Raw genomic sequence first — 25,153 nt, forward strand, 5'->3', positions numbered from 1 at the left:
GAGACCCTCCTGCTGCTGGAGAAGCTGCTGTCACTGCCACATCATTTGCTTGGTCATGTGGCAGTTGAAGTCCCAAGCTGAATTCATACAGCTCAAGCAGCCTTTGTATAGTTGAGGTTGCCAGCATAGCGGTGCAAGCATTGTTAGATACTCCGGACCCTCGCTAGAACGCGCGTCTATATAGTGCGAATTTGCATATAACGTGGCCGTGGATCCCAAATTTTATTACTTTAATTGCACTTCATTTTAACACGGTCCCCGCATTAACGCAGTACCACGTATGGATCCCAAATCCCACGTTCTAGTGAGGGTCCGGTGTACTTGCTGGTTGACAGCAATTTGAAAATGTTGCTAACCTGCCCACAAAGGAAGTATAGGGTGGAGGCAGATGAGTCCTAGGATATTGCGCAGTGAGAGAAATTCCAGAATGCACACTGTTCAGCAGCGAAGTAAAGGAGCATGGACTACCCTATGCGAATTCCACGTCCTCAGTTCATAGCAAGCCACCCCCAGGTGTAAAAACAATGAGGCACAGTTACAGAGTGCACCATCCTCTGTACATGCTAATATTGTGGCTTGTGTGATGTGTATTCCCTGATATGCTGCAAAAAGCTGTGGACTAAATTTGCTGTGTAGACAAGCACTTAGTCTGTTTTTGTTCAAAACAGTGTTAGTGTTCCTTTCAAGTGTTTTTAATCACTCTGTGTACCTGATTTCAATGCGTTTAGTTTGGATTCATGTTTGTAGTTGAAAGGCTATATACAAATTGTGGATTGATTGATTTGATTGTTTTATCTGTAAATAAATAAATACATAAATCTGAGGCTTGCTAGCCAGTTACAGAACAGCTTTTTTGTCATTTTGAGACCAGAAAGAATATTTGCTCATTATAGCTTCCTTTAAAAGGTTAATGGGAGCTATTGTTCCTTTTATTGAGCATGCTTTCATTTAGCTCACTGTTGTGATTGAAAGGTTGTGTGATAAACTACAAGTGGCTTTTTAAATTACAATATGTTAAGGTGTTTTCAACTACAGAACAATTTATGAAGGTTTAAAACATTTTGAGTTGTAATTATGAGGAACTGAGTGGTGAAAATAACACTTCCGAAGTCAAAGACTTGGTATACTAAGGTCTGTAACAATGGCAAAAACCTTGCTAATCCAGGAGATCATTGACCATTTAGGATCTTGTTTTGTAAAATATCAGGAATAAAAATAGCGCACATTTTTGGTCTTAATTTGAGATATCAGATGTTAAGAGCACATTCTGATTACCATCACATTTCTCCCCACATAATTGGGGAGCCTCTTGGTAAAGTTAAAGGGGGGAAAAAGCAGGGTGACATGAAGGTAGGGATCTTCTGTTGACCCTCAAATCAGGTGGATGAGGCATTTCTATAACAAATACCAAAACACAAGACCTGGTAGCAATGAGGGCGGATTTAACTACCCAAACATTTTGTTGGAAAAATAATTTGGCAAAACACAAAGTAAGTTCTTGAAATGTCTGCGAGAACTTTTTTGTTTTAGAAGGTGAAGGAAGTTACTGCATGGGCAGCCATTTTAGACTTGATTCTGACCAACAGGGATGAATTGGTCGTGAATCTGAAGGTGGAAGGCAGTTTTGGTGAAGGTGCTCATGAAACGATGATTTCATGATCCTAAGGAAGGGAAGGAGTGAGAGTAGCAGAATAAGGAAAATGGACTTCAAAAAAGCAGACTTTAACAAACTCAGAACTCATAGGGTAGTGTCCCATGGGAAGAAAACTGAAGGGAAAAAATGTTCAGGAGAGCTGGCAGTTTCTCAGACAATATTTAAAGCACAACAGCAACCTATCCTGATGCAAAGGTAAATAAAAGGTTCCATAAATACATTGTGAGCACGAGAAAGATGGATAGTGTAGGTCCACTACTTAGTGCAGCAGGAAAACTAATAATGGAAATATCATAAAGCTGAGGTGTTTAATGCCTGTTGTGCTTCAGTCTTCACTAAAAAGGTTAATTGTGACCAGATACTTAACACACTATTAAAAGCAAGGTGGGAGGAACACAAATCAGAATTGGGAAAGAACAAGTTAAAGAATATTTACATGTTAGATATATTGAAGTTGACAGGACTTGACTTAATTCACCGTACAGTATTTTAGGAACTAACTGAAGCAATCCTGGAACCATTCGAGAACTCATGAATGACGGAGGAGGGGGGGTGTCCCAGAAGATTGGTGAAGGGCAAACATAGTACCTACCTTTTAAAAAAGGGAACAAAACAGACCTGGGGACTATAGACCAGTCAGCCTAACTTTGATATCTGGAAAGGTACTAGAACAAATTATTAAACAACCAGTTTTTAAGCCCCTCAGTATTATAGGGTGATATGGGTAGTAGCCAGTGTGATTTGTTGAATAAATCGTGCCAAACCAGTCTAATTCCCTTTTTTGACAGGGTTACTGGCCTAGTGGACGGGGGAAGCAGTAGATGTGATATGTCTTGATTTTAGTAAGGCTTTTGACACAGTCCCACATGACATTCTCATAAGCAAACTGGGGAAATGTCTAGATTAAATTACTATAAGGTTGGTGTGATAAAGCCTTTGGTGGCCTAGTGGCTGGGTCTTTGATCCGGAGGGGAGGGGAGCTGAAGGGGGACCTGGCCCAAGATCCTGTGTTGCTTAACCCTCTAAACAAGGGAGATAGGTCTCTTGCCTGGCTGTGTGTGTGTGTGTGTTCAGGACTTGTTATCCTGGGCTGTTTCCTACGAAAGTTATTTTAGTTTGGGGTTTGGCCCTGCTGGTCCAGTTATCCCGCAATTGGGGCATACCCACAGGTTCCCTTTGACAGGGGAAGGCTTACTTGCCTCCAGTGGCTGTGTTGGCTGGCAGGTTGCCGGTCTGTTCGTTCAGGCAGGTAGAGAGCTCCTGCCTCCTTGTAGTCAGCCCCTAACTCAGCCAGCCACCACCCCCCATGTGTCCCCCCCCCCCCCCGTCCTGTCTTTATAGTACATAACTTTGTTGGGTTAGAACAATTTATAAGTAATTTTGCATTGATTTCCATAAGATAGCATGTTATGGGACCAACAGTATTTTCCCACATCTAGCCAGATGCTTTCTAGTTGAATGTTAAAAGCCTTTACTCACGCATGTATATATTTAAAAGGCCCTCGGACATCATATCTTACATATTACAGATAACCTTGGCATTATCTGTGCATTTTTAAACAATGCCCTGTGGCAAAAAATTGAGAAATTAAGAGAGAGAGGGAAGTGGATAAGACCCAACAAAAGTTAACTGAAATGACAAAAACCACAATAGAAATTATTTAAACAAAAATACCTCACCACATTACAGGAACAGACCAAAAGTAGTCATTTTCATTTTATATTATGAACTGTTTTGTGTAAAATGCTACAAATCTAACTGGAACTGTTGTAGATTAGATTACTTTTCTGTCTAGCATAGTAAATGAGGGTTTGAATATAGACTCAATTGATCATGTAGTGTTTCCAAACTGTGTGTCAAATTAGGACATTTGTTATACATGAATGGTCAATATTGAACTTTTCTGAGTTGCAATTTAATATGTTTACTAAATTAGTTTTAGATGAAAAGGATCAAAGAGAAAACTCAATATAAATAAGTTTTAGCTTTCTTCACCTCAAAGATCTGCTATTGGTAAATTCAAATACCGACTGAAAGGTATTCAGGCACAGAACACAACATATTATAAAACAAAATTAAATCCAACTTATGAAAGAGAAAATTATATTAAACTCATCGAAGCCTGTACTTGTGTAAAACAATGTTACAGAACTAAGAAGTAATCACAAAAAAACCAAACATTGTTCAACTCTGGATGTGGCTAAATCACCAAAAATGTTTATAAATATTTAAAGTATTATATTTAATATATAAATGCTTATGAAGTGTATAAATTATGTTCATTGGCATAGGCTCATACTCCTGTAATGGTCCCCTTCAAGAGCCTGGCATGAGTAAAATAAAGGACAATGAAGAGGGGTTTGTCTCTAGTGATGAATACAAATGTTTTCTATATTAAGCCTAAAGCATAACTGGTTAATAAATTCCAACTGTTTGAGGAAGTTAAAGTATCTGAAGTAAAAATAGAGTCCTTATTCCCAAGAGGACCAGTGGTTTTAAACAGAAACAAAAAAGCAGAATAGATAGCCAAGGACTCCAACCCAAAACACAATATACTTTTCGCGTAAACACACACTTCAAACATTTTTTTACATTAAAGACTTTGGAATGTTAGGGTATTTCCCCCCATTTAACTTGTACTCTAAAGTTATTAAGTAAGTTAGCTTATGAAAAAGAGCCAACATGTTCACTTTCTAAGGTCTACTGCAGAGCTGGTGATCATTTTTGTTTTCTAAATAGTCAGACCAATCATTTAATGCTACAGTTAAGGTGGAGTTTTCCCAACTTATTTACAGCTTCACTTTTTCAGATTTGCATAAAGAAATAATGGCTTTGGCCTTTTTTTAAAAGGCACCAGATCTTTGCTCCCACTAAAGGAGCAGCACAAAAGGGAATTTAAGCTGCTCCCTGTCTTCCAGTGTAGGGGACTTGGGCTCCCAGGAGGCCTTCACTTGTTGACACCTTAAACCAATCCTGAGGTTGCTGCAAGCTGTTGTAGATGGTGAAGTAACCCCAGGCTCCCCATCAAGATCAGGAGGGTATAAATGTTGTGGAACGCCCCATTTGCCACCTCCTCAGGTGGGAGGAGCGTCATTCTGATGTACTTAAAGATTCAGTCCATAATGTAATCTATTGGTATCCTTCCTAGCAGAAAAGTTGGCTTGTTAAAATGTTCAAATCCCATTTTAGTACCTTAAGATTTATATTTCTGTACCAAATATCTGCCAATAAGAACAGGTACAATGTTAGCATGCAAATATGCAAACTGTTACACAGATGTCCATTTTCATCAGGAAATTCTACATAATATATTAGAATTAAAAAGTAGACTTCCCAATATTCTCCCTGAGAATATTTTTAAGATTTTTCACAACATTGTTTATTATTTGTATTACACTCTCAGTATACCATTGTTTGAGCCATAGTATTTGGATAGGCAAGTTTTGTCAAGTTTTCAGATACAAAAAACTGTAGAATACAGTACACCCATCTTTTAATAAAGTCTCAGACTGCTTCACAGAATAAATGTTATGCTAATCTAGAGTTAGTCTGATTCAGAAATATAGCACTGTAGACCTTCTCAGACCTCACTGAGGACTTCAGTATGGGATTTTTTTGTTCATTTCTTATATTCTGCAAAGAACTGAATTTACTCTTCATGATCCTTCCTCATTTTGTCTTTGAGACTGGCAGATTTACAAAGGGTTACAGATCTTCCAAAGGGTTTCAGTTTCAGCTGTACAGATATAAAAATAGAAGAAAAGCCACAAGGAAGTGTAAGACAAATTGAAATATACAACAAAACGGTGGAAGTTTGAATGATTATCTGTTCCATATTGAATCAGACTAGCGTAGTAGTCTGATTCAAGTGTTATCTGATCTGAGACAGCAGGAAGTTATTTAGCTATGTGGTGTCCTGTTTGTTTATCCCCTACTTCCACTCCACTTAGAAACATTTTTCCACACTGCTCTTTGTGTATCAAATGCCCTCAACTACCACGCTCTGCCAAGCTACTATCCTTTCCTTTGAGTAACACAAGAAAATTCAGTTCCACCACATGCCTACAAGAAGCTAATTATTATGAAATAGACATACATACATAAAAAGGGTTTAACTCCCTCCTCTGGGTTTCCCAATGAGTCATGTCTTTTCTTTCTTTTAGACTAAGCTTTTCAAGGCAAGTATGTTCATTTTTGGCATCTGGTATATTGCCAAGTACACACTCAGACTTCTCAAATAGTAAAACATAATTATTAGACCATTTAATCCTTGAGAGGGAGAAGCATGATTTTCACACAGTTTAAAAAAATCAGCAATCAATACACATTCACAGACACACACAGTTTCTTACTGATCTCTCGTTTGGTATCAGTGAATATAAAAGTTTATTAATCCTGAAAGCATTTGTACTGACCTGTCACAATGTTTCTAAGCCTGGCAGATTTAGGTTAAATCTATCCTGAGAACACATCAGTACAGAAGTACTGGGTACAGAACCATAGATATTCAGGGCTGAAAGGGACCTCGAGAGGACATCTGCACAGAGGCAGGGCCAGGTATACTAGATCATCCCTGACAGGTGTGCACCTAACCTGCTCTTAAAAACCCCAGTACTTGACTATCTTTATAGTTAGTTTTTGATAATAAATCTTTTCTATCTAAATCTCACTTGCTGCCGATTAAGCCGACTACTTCTTGCCCTACCTTCAGGGTACATGAAGAAAAATTGATCACCATCCTCTTTATAACAGCCCTAAACATATTTGAAGACTTATAAGGTCTTGTCTCAGTCTTCTTTTATCATGGTGGTTGGTTGTTTTTTTAATCTTTCCTGATGTGTAAGGTTTTCTAAACCTTTTTATAATTTTTGTTGCTGTCTTCTGGACTCTCTCCAATTTGTCCATATCTTTAAGTGTGACTCCCAAAACTGGGCACAGTACTCCAGCTGAGACCTCACCAGTGCTGAGAAGCAAAGGATAATTACATCAGTTGTCTTACATACAACACTCCTATTAATACACCCCAGAATGTTATTCGCCTTTTTTGCAACTACATCACACTGGTGACTCAATCAATTTGTGATCTGCTGTAACCCCCAAGATCCCTTTCTGCAGTATGACTGTCTAGCCAGTTATTCCCTATTTTTTATTTGTGCATTTTATTTTTCCTTCCTGAAGGCAGCTCTTTGCACTGGTCTTTACTGAATTTCATAATGTTGATTTCAGAGCAAAATTCTCCATTTTATCTAGGTCATGATGTGTGCAACCCTCCAAGCTCGGTGTCATCCACAAATTTCATAAGCATACTCTCCACTCCATTACCCAAGTCATTAATGAAAATATTGACTACTACGGGACCCAGGACAGACCCGATGGGATCCCTTTCACACATCTTCTCAGCTGGACAGTAAAGCATTGCTAACTACCGAGTACAGTTTTTCAACCAGCTGAGCAACCAGCTGTGAAGGAGCAGAGAAACTGCTGCCTGGTACAACAGGAATTAAACAAAACTTGTGGGTTCAGCTAACCCCACCCCGCTATAACTGCAACCATCATCCGTCATCAGCGGGGTTTGAATCTTTTTCTGTACCTCACCAGACCTCTGCCATTTGACCTGATGGAGTAACTGATAGCAGTAATAGGTGGTCATCTTTTATGTACCATTACTAGAGAGGGTTGGGACACTTTGCCAGAGTGATTTAAAGCTGTTCGCTGATGGCAAAAAAATGGTGAGCCCAGTATCCTGTCTTCTGACAGTGGCCAATGCCAGGTGCCCCAGAGGGAATGAACAGAAAATATAATCATCAAGCAGTCCACCCCCTGTTGCCAATTCCCAGCTTCTGGCAAACAAAGGCTAGGGACACCATCCCTGGAGAGGACAATTCCAGGGGAGCATCAAGTCGAGAGAGGCTCCTTGTGATGGTAACCAGAACAGAGACTGGTGGGCTGGGGAAATCTGCCTGCCTCAGAAGTGTCCAAGGACCGAGGGAAGCTTTGTGGAATGGGGTTGGAAGCAAGATACTGATGGAAGGCTGTGGAATCCCTTAACCAAGAGGAAGGAGTTGTGGGTCCAGGGATCAGGGTAGGAGGACACCTGTCAGAAAGACTCTCCAAAGTGGCTGGGGTGTGCAATAGAATTTGCAAGCTCCTTGTCAGAGGGGGAACCAGGAGTCTCAAACCTTGGAACAAGGTGAATTTGAGATGAAACTGCCTGGTGCCCAAGTAAATGCCCCACTTCCAACCAAGACTCACTCACTTCTCTACCTTTCCCTAAAAGCCCCGCCACATTCCAGCCAGAACCCCTATCCCTAGTCTAACCTCATTAGAACTGAGTGGGAAATAGTTTTTCCATCTTTCAAATCTTTTTGTCATTTCAAAAATTTCCTGTTCTGCATGAGGACAAAGTTTTGAGACCTTTTGAAGTTTTTCATGAATAAAAAGGATGTTCACCCATTCCAGAAGAGCCAGTTGCCTGGTGGTTAGGGCACTCAGCTGGAATGTGGGAGCCCCAGGTTCAATCCTTGGTTTCTCACATCCCACGGAGTGTCCTGGCCACCAGGGTATTCTGGGAGTGTCCTGGCCACCAGGGTATTCTGCGACTGTCTCCCTGGCTTTGACCAGAAGTTCCATCCTGGACATGAGAAATACTTAGCGACAAAAGATTAGTTGAAATTGGAATATCCTTCCAAAAATGTTCTGTTTTGACAAATTGGCATTTTCTGAACAAAACCGTTTTGTTAAAAATTCCCCAACCAGCTCTAAACCTTGCGTCCTCTAACCCTCCTGCCAAACTCCCTTCTCTTCTAATTTCCATCAGTCAAATAAAAAAATTATTTTACTATGAGACCATAAATACTTAAGCCTATTAAGACTTAAAATGTACACAAAAGGGAGAAATTTGAAACTTAAAACCTAAGCTTATAATGAAGTTGGTACATGAACCAATAACATTTGGGAACCACTGCACTAGTGGGCACAGAGTCTTTTGCCCATTCCCCTGAATTATGACCCTGTCGAAATGAAAGTTCTTAATGTAACCAGAACTATAGTGCAGCTATGGCAACACCGTAATAAATAGCATTGGTGCCTGGACTACTTTCCTCTTCTCTGTACCGCCTTCATCTTAGTGGAGCAGTGGCCCTTGGGTTGTTCCGCTCTTCGACTTGTTTCTCTTTCCTTATAGGCATGAGCTGGCACCACCTCCCATCTTGGTGAGAGAGCAGTAGTATCTGGGCTACTCTGCTCCCCTTCCTGAAAAGTATAGAATGGGGCCTGAACTCTCAGGTTTTGACCACCTCCGTCAGAAGAAGGAGCTAGCAGCTCCAGTTGTGCTGCTGCTGGGCTCCAGTCAGCTTGCTAGTCCACTCCAAATTCCTTCTTGCCTTGTGAGTAGACAAATGGATTGTTCAAGGTACTGCCCAAAACTAAGAATATTTTGGTATAAAATTAATTTAGTGATTATAGCTAATTCAAACATGTGAAATTGTACAGTTAACTTGTTTTTAAAAATCAGGTATGTATTATCAGAGTGCATACCAGGGAAATGCTCATTCGTAAGAGCCTGGAAGTGCTCTCTCTGATGTGTTTTCAATAATTGCATGTAAATGAAAAGGTGAGATTTGAATATGTTTTGAAAGTATAGTCACCTCTCTATGCTGCCTCTGAACATCTGCTAAGACACTGATGTCAGCACAGTATTTGTAACTATCCCTGATGAGTATCAGGGGGTAGCTGTGTTAGTCTGTAGCCACAAAAACAACAAGGAGTCCGGTGGCACCTTAAAGACTAACAGATTTATTTGAGCATAAGCTTTCATGGGTAAAAACCTCACTTCTTCAGATGCATGGAGTGAAAGTTACAGATGCAGACAAATAAGTCTGTTAGTCTTTAAGGTGCTACCGGACTCCTTGTTGTATCCCTGATGAGGTCCATTTCCTCACCTGACAAGCTAAAGATTATTCTTTAACTTGTGCTTTGATGTTATGTAATTTAAACCGATATGTTCTCTTTTTAGGTTTTATCACACATTTGTTAATGCCAGAATGGAATCTAAATAGGCAGAAGTTTAAAAGGAAACTGATCAAATTTTGGCAGCTGTAAGATTCAGTTTAAGTTACACAAACCTGGTTTGTTTTCACTCACTCTTTACTTGATTCAGTATTTACATCATCTTCCTAGCACACACAATGATCTGCTGCTGGATGTGTATAAAACTTGTAAAAAGGCTTAGCATTTGGAAGATGAACATACACATGAATTTTTGCTTTTAAAGTGCCATAAGTCCCCATGTTTCTGCCTTTCAACATGCCCTCTGCAGCCTCACACCAGGCATCTGGACCCCATAGCCCCAAAGTGATGCAGAAATCTGGGAAAGGTAGATGTTCCCCTGCCTGAGTATGTTTAATATACAGTTCATTAATACCACTGAGCTCCCCAGACCCCCCTGCCAAGCTTTATCTACCCCATACCCAGACCTGCCCCTGCTGAGCTCCAACCACCTTCACTTGGACCCCCCTGCAGAGTCCTATTACCATTGCATCTAGATTCCCACCCCCGTACCTGGATCCCTCACTGAACCGGGCATACCTAGATTGCGTCACACAGAACTCTCTCAATCCACACCTGGATCCCCCCACACTAAGTCCCTTTGTAATTGGATCCTGCCTTGCTGAGCCTGCCTGCCCACACCTGGTGCACCTGGCACAGAGGGGCAGGGCCCTGGGGTGTTTCTGGGGCAGGCCTGGTCCTTGCACTGTGTGAGGGTTGGGTGCAGTCTCACTGCTGAGTCTGTCCCAGATATGAGCTGCAGAGTGATCTCCCACCTCTGTGCAGTCAGTGGCCTGTGCTCCCTAATGCTATGTTGGAACCTCCACGTTCATTTGACAAATAAAATTTGCAGAATTTTTCGTTTTTTGGCGCAGAGTGCCCTAAGGAGTAGTAGAAGAGGGACAGGGTATGTGAGTAGACAGGCCAGGGTCATGATTACTGTGGCAGATATAAGAAAAAAGGTGAAGGTGAGGCCACAGTGATCAGTGGATAGGAAAGAAAAGGGAGGTAAGAGCAGAAAAAACCATGCAGTCCAGGATAGTGGCTGGTAATATAGTAACAATAACGGTGGAAGGAGGGGGAAGCATTAGCAACTGCCATGTCAAGGATGGCTGATGGAGTAAGAGCCTCCAAATCTTTTAGACCTTGGACAGAGTGGATGCGAGGCTGCTTCCACCTACTGCTTAGTACTTCTCCTTCTAGGCAGCACTAGTGAAACTCCCAGCCAGTCTCAGCTCCGAACAGGGAGTTAGGATTGGCCAGTGACCTGTCTTTTGTTGGTGAGTGCTGCTGGCTGTGGGCTGATCTGCCGGAACAAATGGTCCTCAAGCCACTAACCCTTCCATGAGATTGTTGCGATACGGTTAAAACTAGACTAAGAATCTATTCCTCCTTCAGGTGTTAAGGCAATAGTTCTCAACCAGGGGTATGCATACCCCGGGGAGTATGCAGAGGTCTTCCAGGGGGTACATCAATTCATCTAGGTATTTGCCTAGTTTTGCAACAGGCTACGTAAAAAGCCCTTGCGAAGTCAGTACAAAATTAAAATTTCATACAGACAGTGACTTGTTTGTACTACTCTATATACTGTACACTGACTCAGTGTCACTGAGATGTAAGTACAATATTTATATTCCAATTGATTTATTTTATAATTATTTGGTAAAAATAAGAAAGTCAGCAATGGTTCAGTAATAGAGTGCTGTGACACTTTTGAATTTTTATGTCTGATGTTATAAGCAAGTAGTTTTTAAGTGAGGTGAAACTTAGAGGTACACTAGACAAATCGGACTCCTGAAAGGGGTACAATAGTCTGGAAAGGTTGAGAACCACTATGTTAGGGAACTGGATGCTTCCTGTTCTCAACTTCTGTAATGGAGTCCAAGTCCGAGGACTATCTTTGCGGACAGTAATTATCTTTTGTTACTCTCTCTTTACTTTTTAGCATTGGACTTTAGAATATTAAGATTTCAGCCATGTAGATACTTTTTCTTGAAATCCCCTTTAGATTTTTTTCATTTGAGAGAGGTTACTTCCAGAATTGTAGCCTTTTAGTTATGTCTGTCACCACTTACAGAAGGTCTTAAAAGGACAACGTGGGTACATTTCCCAAAGTGAGTGAGTGATGGATTCTGACCAGTCCTTCCTCTTTTAAAAATGCTTCAGTTAAGACAACATGCTTTATGATGTAGAGCCTCCCATTTTCACATTAAAGGTTTCAGTGAAGGATTTTTTTCTGTTCAAGTAATTAAAAAAAAAAGGCCAATTTCATCTCAGTCTCTGCAAAGTCCATGGCTACCTTTGATTCCTCTTGGATTACTTGCACTAGGAGAGGCTTCTTCAAATACCTCATTATAATAGTGGTAGTTTTCTTTTGCCTGGAAGTTACCCATGTTTTCTCCCATTTGTATGATCTGTTCATAACAGCTTTTTGAAAGAATGAAGCTTTGACTGTCCCTCAATTCAGATGCAGACTTTGCAGTGTGTTTTTAAGCAACTTGTTTGATTATAGTTCTCAGCAGCCAAAGAATTCGTTTTTTATATCTCAACCTTCTTACCATTAGCAACTTTCATATAGATCACATGTGTACATAAATCCATTTTGCCATATATTTCAGAGTTTTTTCTTATGGATGCAGAAGGATAAAGTTGTGTTTAATTTTTGTGAACTTTTTACTAAGACAAAGTTACAATAAAACATTAATATACTACATCATATATTACTTATTACTGGTTCAGGATCATGTTACTATTCAGAGAACATGGCTAAAGGTTCTGGCTTGCTGGCTAGGGAGCTCTCCTCTTCTGAGTATGCTAGAAAAATTTCTAAATACATATCCTCGTTGTGGCACTTCCCTTGTGTGCATACTTCTGGGCACTCTACAAGTAGAGCAGCAGTAATGGAATTCAGCAAGGTTTTATGATTAGAGTATGGGTCTGGGTGACCCTGGATAAGTTACTTAACAGCTTTGAACTTCCATTTTCCTCACTGGTAAAAACGAGGTACTATATCTACTTGGCACATGTGGAGGCTTGTTAGTTTGTGAAAGTTTGAGATTCTATGACGGAAATTGCTGTATTCGAGCTAAGTAGTGTACTACATCATTGTGCATTCTGTATATTTGTAACAAATTGTATTGGAACTAGTTTAGGATCACCATATTTCTCACAAGTGGCAAAACCACATATGAGAGCTACTAAAATATTTTATCATATAACACAATTTTGTATTCTGTATATGGCTCACATTTTACAGAAAATATGTTGTAGACTTTAAATTTATAATGGATAATGTTTTTCATCTCTGTCTGTAAAGCCAGGCAGCCCTAATACCAGGAGTCAAACTGAATAGGCTTGGTTAGGATGTGTATGTAAAAAATTATAACGTTGAAACCTATATATGGCCTAAAACCTAATAATGTCATTTTAAGATTCTATACCATATGATTTACAAGGGGTAGGCGCAAAACCCCTCTCCCATTGTGACACTAAGCACCCCTGTAGTCACACCCTACACACTATTGTAATAATCACTGGTCATTAATATTCTTGCATGAAGTTTGTACATGGTGTGTATTAAGTATTATAAAAGGTTATAGAGTGTGGTCTTTTCTGGAAGCTAACACACTGGTTATTTAATGTTGTGAAAAAACACTACATCAGGAAATATGAATGCTTGATGATACTATGCTTTAAAGTCTGTGGCCAAACAGATAAGAAACAGGTTCCCTCCCAGACAGGAGAAGAAGGCAGCTATTTATCTGTCTCCTATGTAAATTAAGCATGGTGGAATCAAAACAGTGGATGCTCCATTTATATACGGGATGGGAAGCCCACAAAACGGGGAAAAGCAGCATGAGGTCATCCTGCCTCTTGAAACCAAGTAATTGAATCTTGGAATATATAAGCACGGACTGAAGCCCTCTTTGGCATCTATCATTAGACAGACACAAAAGAGCAGAGCTCTTGCAAGCTGAGAAAGCTGGGCCCTTCTACCAAGTGGGGAGCGGGGAGGATTTGAAGTTTCTGGAAACTGAACATAGGTGAGAAACCATCTTGAATAAAGCCTGTACTTTGCTAGATTAGGTTTTAGACTTTTAAATGTGTTTTCACTTTTATTTGCTTGTAACCCTTTGACTTTATTTATTTTACTTGGCATCACTTAACCTATGTCCTATTGTTAATACATTTGTTTATTTACTATAAACTAATGCAGTGCTGTGTTTAAATGGAAGGGCGTATTTACCCCAGTTAAATTAATAAGATGTGTTATGTTTTTGTGTCTTTAGGGGAACAAATGAACCTTATTATTTCTCTGTACTGTCCAGGAGAGAGCTGGACTTTGCAGAGCACACAGTTTTGGGAAAATTTGGGACTGGGAATGTGTTGGGATCATCTTGCCGGTTGTTAACCAAGCCTGGTGGAAGCCAGAGAAGAGCTGTGGGGCTATAGACAGGCTGCTAGAGTCAGAGTTGCTGAAACAGGGCTCTCTAGCATACAGACGCTTCAGGGTGTCACCTGCACGCTTGTAAACTGGTTGCGAGCCTCCCAGGCTGGGAGCTAGAGCAGGAAAGCATTGAAAGGCATCCAGACTTGCAGAACAAGTGATGACACAACTCCTCATTGCACCCCCTAACTCTGTGACGCCCATCTGAAAGCAAGCCTGCCTGGCTTTCTATAGCCAGCATGTTGTTTTTATAGTGCTGATGGATTGAAAAATTAGATTTTAAATCAGTTACTGGTCTAGGACTGAATATTGTCCATTCTGGACTTGAGCTTGTGTTATTTTGGTGAACGTCTATATATGGAGGTTTAGATAGAAATACTTCCCTACTGGGAAAAATAAATGCAGTGACTGATGGAAGTTGTTCAGAGATACGGAGTAGTGGCAGTAGTCTTGGATGAGATGGATTAGAGAATAAGGTAGAGGGGAAGTGGGCAAAGGTGCATGTAAATGGAGTTTATCACAAGGTCCTCTATTTATCACAGATATCACTGGCCATGTATGTATGAAGGGAGAAGGGACCCAATAATGGTCCTACTACGACATCTTTGGGCCAATTTTTAAAATTTTAAAAACAGAAGGGATGTTTTTAAGTAGAATATATTTCAGCACCTTAAAACCTACCACAGAAAAGGTATGATAACCCAGTAACATAAGACACAATGGGATCTCAAAGTATTTTTTTTTAGCATCCTAGGGAACTTCTTGATTTCAGTAGTCAAATATATAAAAAGTTATATGACCATCTGCGTGTGCTAATCAAACTAGATACCTGGTAGAATGTCTCAACTATGAGAAGGAGCCAAAAGGGTGGCAAGAATTCAAACTGGAACAGGTGCAGAGAAGGGCTACTTGGAAGATCAGAAGGCTAGAGAGTCTGTTTTATGAGAGGCGACTGAAGAGATTGGTTTCAGAGTAGCAGCCGTGTTAGTCTGTATTCGCAAAAAGAAAAGGTACTTGTGGCACCTTAGAGACTAACATTTATTTGAGCATAAGTAGCTCACGAAAGCTTATGCGCAAATAAATTTGTTAGCCTCTAAGGTGCCACAAGTACTCCTTTTCTTCTTGAAGAGATTGGCTTGTTTAGCCAGTGAAATGAAGGCTGAAAGGGACATGATTGTTCTCCATAAATACATCTGGGGGATAAACACCATGGAGAGAGAAGAGCTATTTAAGCTAAAGGACAAGGTTGACACAAGAGCAAATGGGTATAAACTGGCCATGAGTAAATTTAAAGTCTGGATATTAGAAGACACTTTGTAACCACTGGAGGAGTGACGTTCTGGAATAGCCTTCCAATAGGAGTAATGGGGGCAAACAATGTAACTGGTTTCAAAATAGAGCTTAAGTTTATGAATGGGGTTGTATGATAGGATTACCTGCAATAACAGGGGACTGGACTTGATGACCCAGGAGGTCCATTCCCCAGTTCTATATACTTGTCTTCTTAAGAAGACTAAACTTTTGAGGCACAGTAATGGAATATACTACTAAATTTGCATATTTTTCTCTCTCAAATCAGGTTTCTTGTGATTGACTCTCAGGTGCTAGTTACCCTTGATTTTTTTTTTATTGTTCACTGAGGAATTAATTCAGATTATTCACATCATAAAAATCTTACTGTTATGAATGGATGTAAATAGAAATTCCTTCACATTTGGCTGGTTACAGTTAAGTAATTTACAGATATTTGTCCAATTTACAGGTGTTTTGTGATATTAGAAGTAGAGAATTTTGTCGGGGATTTTAAACATAAAATTGATAATCTTTTAAACTTACATTAAAATGTGTAGGAGATACTTAAGTATGTATTTCAGTCTTGTATTTGCATGATCTGTCTAAGCTTACAAAAATACAAAATATTGATATTTTTGGAGAAGTTTGAAATGGAATTTTTAAGTGGTTAAACAGTGAAATTGTAACACTTTAAAAGAGCTTTTTCTAGGCAGTGAGAAGAGTTTTAATAGTAAGGAAAAGAGAACAAATTTTAGAGATGCAGATTGACATGAAGTACATTCTAAAGTTCTGCGATCCTAAGAAGAAATATTCATGACCAAATATTTTGAATATAGTAGTGTTGATTTACTATGCAGATACTCTAGGGGTTGTGATGTTACTTTAGTTTTTCATTTTTCTTTTCAGTAGAGTTGTCAGATTCATTGTTACCACATTATCAGAATTAATTTACAGATAGTATTCTAAAGACCTGTCTGTCCTCGTATTCATGTTGATGGAGTGGGTTTATCGGGCAGCTCTTCTGAGCAAAACTTTTAGTTTGAAATCACTATCAAGAAAATGTTTTGGTCCAATCCAAAAGAAGATACTGAAGAAAACTTCTCATGGTTTGGCACAAGTTGAGATTAAACAGTATGGAGTTGGGCTGGGGAAAGGAATACAACTCAGTGGTTTAAAATTCTTTCTGGCAAAGATTAATTCAGTTAAAACTGATTTAAAACTGCCTTCTTCTACTGAATTTCTGGTAATATTAAAATGCTTATAACATCCAAGTGATTAATATTCCTATTCCCTTTTAAAGCTGCAGACACGAAAAAGTGTAAACTTAAAACGTATATTGTAAAAATATTCACAGTACCAACCATCTGACTTCTGTATGTTGTTAATATTTAAGCCACAACTTCCTCTTTTTTTTCTGTGTAGTTTGTTAGTGTATTTATAAGATAAAGCTGACTGTGCAGCTTGTCCTAAAGTTGCTTTTTAGCCGGTTGGAACTGCAGTCTTTGTCTGCACATTAAAGGCTGCCATACCTCTTAAATAGGCATTAATAATGAATTATTGTAACTCAGAGGGATGAATTGATGTTGTATTGAGACTCTTTCCAGGAAGTTGCTTAATCTGAAGCCTGTTAATATCCTATAGTTTACTGTGTGGATAAACTAGGGCTGTCAAGCAATTAAAAATATTCATCGTGATTAATCGCACTGTTAATAATAGAATACCATTTATTTAAATATATATGGGTGGTTTCTAAATTTTCAAATATACTCATTTCAGTTACACAGAATGCAAAATTTACAGTTCTCACTTTATATTTATTTTTGATTAAAAATATTTGCACTGTAAAAAAACAAGAAATAGTATTTTTCAATTTACCCGATACAAGTACTGTAGTGCAGTCTCTTTATCATGAAAGTTGAACTTACAAATGTAGAATTAGATACAAAAAACCCTGCATTCAAAAATAAAACAATATAAAATTTTAGAGCCTGCAAGTCCGCTCAGTCCTACGTCTTGTTCAGACAATCACTCGGACAAACAAGTTTGTTTACATTTTCAGGAGATAATGCTGCCTGCTTCTTGTTTACAATGTCACCTGAAAGTGAGAACAGGCCTTCTCATGGCACTGTTGTAGCCAGCGTTGCAAGGTATTTACGTGCCAAATGCGATTCATATGTCCCTTCATGCTTCAACCACCATTCCAGGGGTCATGCTGATGACTGGTTCTGCTCCATAACAGTCCAAATCAGTGCAGACCAACGCATGTTCATTTTCATTATGTAAGTCAGATGCCACCAGCAGAAGGTTGATTTTCTTTTTTGATGGTTCGGGTTCTGTAGTTTCCGCATCGGAGTGTTGCTCTTTGAAGACTTCTGAAAGCATGCTCCACACCCCTTCCCTCTCTCATTTTGGAAGGCACTTCAGATTCTTAAGCCTTGAGTCGAGTGCTGTAGGTATCTTTAGAAATCTCACATTGGTACCTTCTTTGCGTTTTATCAAATCTGCAGTAAAAGTGGTTTTAAAATGAACAACATGTGTTGGGTCATCATCCGAGACTGCTATAACATGAAATATGTGGCAGAATGAGGGTAAAACCGAGCAGAGGACATACAATTGTCCCTCAAGGAGTTCAGTCACAATTTTAATTAATGCATTATTTTTTTAACAAGCATCATCAGCATGGAAGCATGTCCTGTGGAATGGTGGCTGAAGCATGAAGGGGCATATCTGACACGTAAATACCTTGTTTCAGAGGAACAGCCGTGTTAGTCTGTATTCGCAAAAAGAAAAGGAGTACTTGTGGCACCTTAGAGACTAACCAATTTATTTGAGCATGAGCTTTCGTGAGCCACAGCTCACTTCATCAGATGTGTACCGTGGAAACTGCAGCAGACTTTATATACACACAGAGAATATGAAACAATACCTCCTCCCACCCCACTGTCCTGCTGGTAATAGCTTATCTAAAGTGATCAACAGGTGGGCCATTTCCAGCACAAATCCAGGTTTTCTCACCCTCCACCCCCCCACACAAATTCACTCTCCTGCTGGTGCTAGCCCATCCAAAGTGACAACTCTTTACATAATCAAGTCGGGCTATTTCCTGCATAGATCCAGGTTTTCTCACTTCCCCCCCACCCCCATACACACACAAACTCACTCTCCTGCTGGTAATAGCTCATCTAAACTGACCACTCTCCAAGTTTAAATCCAAGTTAAACCAGAATATCTGGGGGGGGGGGGTAGGAAAAAACAAGAGGAAACAGGCTACCTTGCATAATGACTTAGCCACTCCCAGTCTCTATTTAAGCCTAAATTAATAGTATCCAATTTGCAAATGAATTCCAATTCAGCAGTTTCTCGCTGGAGTCTGGATTTGAAGTTTTTTTGTTTTAAGATAGCGACCTTCATGTCTGTGATTGCGTGACCAGAGAGATTGAAGTGTTCTCCGACTGGTTTATGAATGTTATAATTCTTGACATCTGATTTGTGTCCATTTATTCTTTTACGTAGAGACTGTCCAGTTTGACCAATGTACATGGCAGAGGGGCATTGCTGGCACATGATGGCATATATCACATTGGTGGATGTGCAGGTGAACGAGCCTCTGATAGTGTGGCTGATGTTATTAGGCCCTGTGATGGTGTCCCCTGAATAGATATGTGGGCACAATTGGCAACGGGCTTTGTTGCAAGGATAAGTTCCTGGGTTAGTGGTTCTGTTGTGTGGTATGTGGTTGTTGGTGAGTATTTGCTTCAGGTTGCGGGGCTGTCTGTAGGCAAGGACTGGCCTGTCTCCCAAGACTTGTGAGAGTGTTGGGTCATCCTTTAGGATAGGTTGTAGATCCTTAATAATGCGTTGGAGGGGTTTTAGTTGGGGGCTGAAGGTGACGGCTAGTGGCGTTCTGTTATTTTCTTTGTTAGGCCTGTCCTGTAGTAGGTAACTTCTGGGAACTCTTCTGGCTCTATCAATCTGTTTCTTTACTTCTGCAGGTGGGTATTGTAGTTGTAAGAAAGCTTGACAGAGATCTTGTAGGTGTTTGTCTCTGTCTGAGGGGTTGGAGCAAATGCGGTTGTATCGCAGAGCTTGGCTGTAGACGATGGATCGTGTGGTGTGGTCAGGGTGAAAGCTGGAGGCATGCAGGTAGGAATAGCGGTCAGTATTCCTACCTGCATGCCTCCAGCTTTCACCCTGACCACACCACACGATCCATCGTCTACAGCCAAGCTCTGCGATACAACCGCATTTGCTCCAACCCCTCAGACAGAGACAAACACCTACAAGATCTCTGTCAAGCTTTCTTACAACTACAATACCCACCTGCAGAAGTAAAGAAACAGATTGATAGAGCCAGAAGAGTTCCCAGAAGTTACCTACTACAGGACAGGCCTAACAAAGAAAATAACAGAACGCCACTAGCCGTCACCTTCAGCCCCCAACTAAAACCCCTCCAACGCATTATTAAGGATCTACAACCTATCCTAAAGGATGACCCAACACTCTCACAAGTCTTGGGAGACAGGCCAGTCCTTGCCTACAGACAGCCCCGCAACCTGAAGCAAATACTCACCAACAATCACATACCACACAACAGAACCACTAACCCAGGAACTTATCCTTGCAACAAAGCCCGTTGCCAATTGTGCCCACATATCTATTCAGGGGACACCATCACAGGGCCTAATAACATCAGCCACACTATCAGAGGCTCGTTCACCTGCACATCCACCAATGTGATATATGCCATCATGTGCCAGCAATGCCCCTCTGCCATGTACATTGGTCAAACTGGACAGTCTCTACGTAAAAGAATAAATGGACACAAATCAGATGTCAAGAATTATAACATTCATAAACCAGTCGGAGAACACTTCAATCTCTCTGGTCACGCAATCACAGACATGAAGGTCGCTATCTTAAAACAAAAAAACTTCAAATCCAGACTCCAGCGAGAAACTGCTGAATTGGAATTCATTTGCAAATTGGATACTATTAATTTAGGCTTAAATAGAGACTGGGAGTGGCTAAGTCATTATGCAAGGTAGCCTGTTTCCTCTTGTTTTTTCCTACCCCCCCCCCCCAGATATTCTGGTTTAACTTGGATTTAAACTTGGAGAGTGGTCAGTTTAGATGAGCTATTACCAGCAGGAGAGTGAGTTTGTGTGTGTATGGGGGTGGGGGGGAAGTGAGAAAACCTGGATCTATGCAGGAAATAGCCCGACTTGATTATGTAAAGAGTTGTCACTTTGGATGGGCTAGCACCAGCAGGAGAGTGAATTTGTGTGGGGGGGTGGAGGGTGAGAAAACCTGGATTTGTGCTGGAAATGGCCCACCTGTTGATCACTTTAGATAAGCTATTACCAGCAGGACAGTGGGGTGGGAGGAGGTATTGTTTCATGTTCTCTGTGTGTATATAAAGTCTGCTGCAGTTTCCACGGTACACATCTGATGAAGTGAGCTGTGGCTCACGAAAGCTCATGCTCAAATAAATTGGTTAGTCTCTAAGGTGCCACAAGTACTCCTTTTCTTTTTGTAAATACCTTGCAAAGCCGGCTACCAAAGGGACATGCAAATGCCTGTTCTCACTTTCAGGTGACATTGTAAACAAAAGCAGGCAGCATTATTTCCTGTAAATGTAAACAAACTTGTTTGTCTTAGCCATTGGCTGAACAGGAAGTAGGACTGAGTGGAGTTGTAGGCTTTGAAGTTTTTACATTGTTTTGTTTTTGAGTGCAGTTATGTAACAAAAATCTACATTTGTAAGTTGCACTTTCAGGACAAAAAGATTACACTACAGTACTTGTATGAGGTGAATTGAAAAATACTATTTCTTTTATCATTTTTGCAGTCCAAATGTTTATAATATAAAATAATATACTTTGATTTCAGTTACAACACAGAATAAAATATATATAAAAATGTAGAAAAACATCCAAAATACTTAATAGATTTCAATTGGTATTCTGTTGTTCAACAGTGCGATTAAAACTGCAATTAATCACGATTAAGTTTTTTGAGTTAATCGCATGAGTTAACTGCGATTAATTGAAAGCCCTAGGATGAACATGTTCACACTCTTGGGGTGAACAGTAGTTGCTCTGTTTGTTTAATAAGAACTCCTCCAAACATCCCCACCCGCCAACACTCAGAACCAAATACTTCATCTCAGTAGTCTTGTTTCTGGATTTTGAATTTGTCATTCTATAGTATACCTATGTGAAAAGAATGAAGAAGCATGCGCCCCCCCCCCCATATATATATATATATATATATATATATAGGGTTTGTTTTTAGAGTGTGTGTAAAGATTTTTGATACTAGAAATGGGCTTTAAATTCAGTCTGTGATATTAAAAAGGAAGTGAAAAGAACAGGGTTCTTATTGTTCCTATTTTGACTCTTCTGTACAATAAGAAAATTATAGAGAAAAGAACAGGAGGGAAGGGACATGGGTGGAGTCAAAAGAGATCAGAAAAAGAGGCATGCTAACTGTCAGATGTTGAAAAGGAGTGGGCAGAGTTGTTAAATGTTAGTGAGGACTTAGTTTGCTAGATTCTAGAAACTTCTGGAATGCAGGCAGGCCATCTGATAACATGGTTCTATATCATGCTGATTAGCTCATCTTGTTTTTAAGTCTTTGTTTGTTGAATTCACTGGGTGGTGATTTCTCATTCTAACTGTAGTAAATGTGGAATTTGGTGATCACTCCTCCCTATGGGTGGTTACCAACATCAGTACATAAATGTATCCAATTTAATTTGTCTGTAGTTTAAGGTGGTAATAGGAAACAAGTACTGAAGTAATTAAAACCAATATTTCTTATGTAAAATATAAACATTCTGTCTTAAGTATCAAGCAAGAAGATTTGTAGTCATCTCAAAAAGTTCAGAAAATGGATGCCTTTGAATTTTTTCAGGGTAAAGTGTTCAATTGAATTAGTCTTAGTCTTTTGAATCGGAACATCAGAATGTTGATGAGTTTGATCATGCAGTAGACAGTCTGGATGCTATTGTCATATATGAAATTTAGCCACAATTATAATTTAAGACCCTATTCTTGTCCTTCCAGCAGCTCTGAAGCATTATCTCCATTTGGAAGTAATCGGTTTCTTTCATGCCCCAGAAGTTTCAAAGAGAACTGAAATTCAAAGATGTGAATGTATAGTATGAATGAGGAATATATAGCAATGATTGATGTGCTTAGCCTTGGATATACTCTTCCAGATAGACATAAACTCGAAGAATCAACGTTGATGTTTAATGCAAGATGATTGGTTGAAATGGCCTGATAATAGCTGTAAGAATCCACGTATGGAAAAATGTGTTCCTGCTTAATGTTGTTGATTCTGTGACTGGAAAGAAAACCACAGAATATTGAATCCAGATTTTTGAATATGCTGTTAAAGAATGCACAGAAAAGTATCTTTGCCATTTCTCTGATAATGAAAATAAAATAAGAAAGAATAGAGAACTTATGTGCAGTCATCCTAAACTACTTATATATGGTTGTTTACATGCTACTTAAAATTTTGTTGTGAAAGAACACATAATGCAATCTCAAAGCACAGTGTATGCCTTTGTATGTTTGAAAAATAAATATACTTAAGAAGTAAATTACATTGTCTGTGCTTTTCGTTCCATGAAACCTTTATAGGGTTTTTTCTGGATCTTTTGCTGGGATTTCTAGCAGGATTAAAATTTTTTTGAGTGGGGAAGGCTGATAATTTGAGAAAATCAGAACTCTGGATTGTGCTTTACCTTAGTTCCACCTCCGATCAGCTTCCAGTGACGATCAGGATGGGTTAGAACTGGGGGCTAGCCTCTTCTTCCAAGAGTATGGGGTCATGCACATAGAGTGCGTGTGTGTGTGTATATATATATGTGTCTTTTATTTATATATATATATATAAAATAAACCCTAAATCCTTTTCTGATGGGATTCATGCTGGGATGGGAATCTGGGAGGCAGTGACCATGAGTTGGTTGAGCTCAGGATCCTGACGCAGGGAAGAAAGGTAAGCAGCAGGATACGGACCCTGGACTTCAGGAAAGCAGACTTCGACTCCCTCAGAGAACGGATGGCCAGGATCCCCTGGGGGACTAACTTGAAGGGGAAAGGAGTCCAGGAGAGCTGGCTGTATTTCAAGGAATCCCTGTTGAGGTTACAGGGACAAACCATCCTGATGAGTCGAAAGAATAGTAAATATGGCAGGCGACCAGCTTGGCTTAATGGTGAAATCCTAGCGGATCTTAAACATAAAAAAGAAGCTTACAAGAAGTGGAAGGTTGGACATATGACCAGAGAAGAGTATAAAAATATTGCTTGGGCATGTAGGAATGATATCAGGAGGGCCAAATCGCACCTGGAGCTGCAGCTAGCCAGAGATGTCAAGAGTAACAAGAAGGGTTTCTTCAGGTATGTTGGCAACAAGAAGAAAGCCAAGGAAAGTGTGGGCCCCTTACTGAATGAGGGAGGCAACCTAGTGACAGAGGATGTGGAAAAAGCTAATGTACTCAATGCTTTTTTTGCCTCTGTTTTCACTAACAAGGTCAGCTCCCAGACTGCTGCGCTGGGCATCGCAAAATGGGGAAGAGATGGCCAGCCCTCTGTGGAGAAAGAAGTGGTTTGGGACTATTTAGAAAAGCTGGACGTGCACAAGTCCATGGGGCCAGACGAGTTGCATCCGAGAGTGCTGAAGGAATTGGCGGCTGTGATTGCAGAGCCATTGGCCATTATCTTTGAAAACTCGTGGCGAACGGGGGAAGTCCCGGATGACTGGAAAAAGGCTAATGTAGTGCCAATCTTTAAAAAAGGGAAGAAGGAGGATCCTGGGAACTACAGGCCAGTCAGCCTCACCTCAGTCCCTGGAAAAATCATGGAGCAGGTCCTCAAAGAATCAATCCTGAAGCACTTACATGAGAGGAAAGTGATCAGGAACAGCCAGCATGGATTCACCAAGGGAAGGTCATGCCTGACTAATCTAATCGCCTTTTATGATGAGATTACTGGTTCTGTGGATGAAGGGAAAGCAGTGGATGTATTGTTTCTTGACTTTAGCAAAGCTTTTGACACGGTCTCCCACAGTATTCTTGTCAGCAAGTTAAAGAAGTATGGGCTGGATGAATGCACTATAAGGTGGGTAGAAAGCTGGCTAGATTGTCGGGCTCAACGGGTAGTGATCAATGGCTCCATGACTAGTTGGCAGCCGGTATCAAGTGGAGTGCCCCAAGGGTCGGTCCTGGGGCCGGTTTTGTTCAATATCTTCATAAATGATCTGGAGGATGGTGTGGATTGCACTCTCAGCAAATTTGCGGATGATACTAAACTGGGAGGAGTGGTAGATACGCTGGAGGGGAGGGATAGGATACAGAAGGACCTAGACAAATTGGAGGATTGGGCCAAAAGAAATCGGATGAGGTTCAATAAGGATAAGTGCAGGGTCCTGCACTTAGGACGGAAGAACCCAATGCACAGCTACAGACTAGGGACCGAATGGCTAGGCAGCAGTTCTGCGGAAAAGGACCTAGGGGTGACAGTGGACGAGAAGCTGGATATGAGTCAGCAGTGTGCCCTTGTTGCCAAGAAGGCCAATGGCATTTTGGGATGTATAAGTAGGGGCATAGCGAGCAGATCGAGGGACGTGATCGTTCCCCTCTATTCGACATTGGTGAGGCCTCATCTGGAGTACTGTGTCCAGTTTTGGGCCCCACACT

General features: G+C 40.3%; 1 protein-coding gene across 6 annotated transcripts in view; it reads left to right on the top strand.

Moving 5' to 3' along the window:
• The window catches only part of WASF3 (WASP family member 3), a 143,159-nt gene that overhangs the window by 44,082 nt on the left and 73,924 nt on the right, over positions 1–25,153 (top strand). The window contains exon 1 of one of the 6 annotated variants that reach the window (XM_075127528.1): positions 9,045–9,066. The exons of the other annotated variants lie outside the window; for them this stretch is intronic. The gene's annotated coding sequence lies outside the window, so the exon portion shown is untranslated. Of the gene's footprint in view, positions 1–9,044; positions 9,067–25,153 lie in introns of those variants that run through there. 6 annotated transcript variants of the gene reach the window in all.

The sequence above is a fragment of the Caretta caretta genome, chromosome 1 (genome assembly GCF_965140235.1).
Source record: "Caretta caretta isolate rCarCar2 chromosome 1, rCarCar1.hap1, whole genome shotgun sequence".
Lineage (NCBI taxonomy): Eukaryota > Metazoa > Chordata > Testudines > Cheloniidae > Caretta > Caretta caretta.